This window comes from Arachis duranensis, chromosome 9, assembly GCF_000817695.3.
Source record: "Arachis duranensis cultivar V14167 chromosome 9, aradu.V14167.gnm2.J7QH, whole genome shotgun sequence".
Classification (NCBI taxonomy): Eukaryota; Viridiplantae; Streptophyta; class Magnoliopsida; order Fabales; family Fabaceae; genus Arachis; species Arachis duranensis.
This window is the reverse complement of record NC_029780.3, coordinates 28,241,143-28,242,090: the sequence shown is the minus strand read 5'-3', so window position 1 is coordinate 28,242,090 and position 948 is coordinate 28,241,143.

Below are 948 nucleotides of genomic sequence, written 5' to 3'. Positions count from 1 at the left end.
TGGAAGTCCATGGAACTTGCAATTCTGTTGCATTAGAGAAACTAATTGAGGCTTAAGCTCAAAGTTGTTTGCTCCAATGGCAGGGATAGAGATGCTTCTCCCATAGAAGTCGGGAGTAGGTGCAGTAAAGTCACCCAGCACCTTCCTTGCATTGTTGGCATTGTTGTTGTTTTCGGCTACCATGGGTTCTTCTTCTTTGAAGGTTTCTGTTAGGTCCTCTACAGAGAATTGTGCCTTAGCTTCTCTTAGCTTCCGCTTCATGGTCCTTTCAGGTTCAGGATCAGTCTCAACAAGAATGCTTTTGTCTTTGCTCCTGCTCATATGCAAGAGAAGATAACAAGGGAATATGGAATCCTCTATGTCACAATATAGAGATTCCTTGAGGTGTCAGAGGAAAAGAAAAATAGAAGGAAGGGGTAGAAAATTCGAACTTATCAATGAAAGATGGAGTTCGAATTGTGCATTAAAGAGTAGTGTTAGTCCATAAATAGAAAGATGTGAGAAGAGGGGAAGAAATTTTCGAAAATAATTTAAAAAGATTTTAACAACATTTTGGAAAACTTTAATTGATTTTCGAAAACCAAGATTGAGAAAGAAGTAAAGTGATTTTTGAAAAAGATTTTGAAATTAGAAATCAAAAAGATTTGATTGAAAACTATTTTAAAAAAGATGTGGTTAAGAAGATATGATTGGTAAAAAAAAATGTTATTGAGAAGATATGATTTGAAAAACATTTTAAAGGGATTTGATTTTAAAAAATAATAACTTGGCTAACAAGAAAAGATATGATTCAAACATTAAACCTTGCTCAACAGAAAAGGCAACATACTTGAAATGTTGAATCAAATCATTAATTGATAGCAAGTATTTTTGAAAATGGAAAGAAATTGATTTTGAAAAACATTTGATTGAAAAGATTTGATTTGAAAAAGATTTGATTTTGAAAAA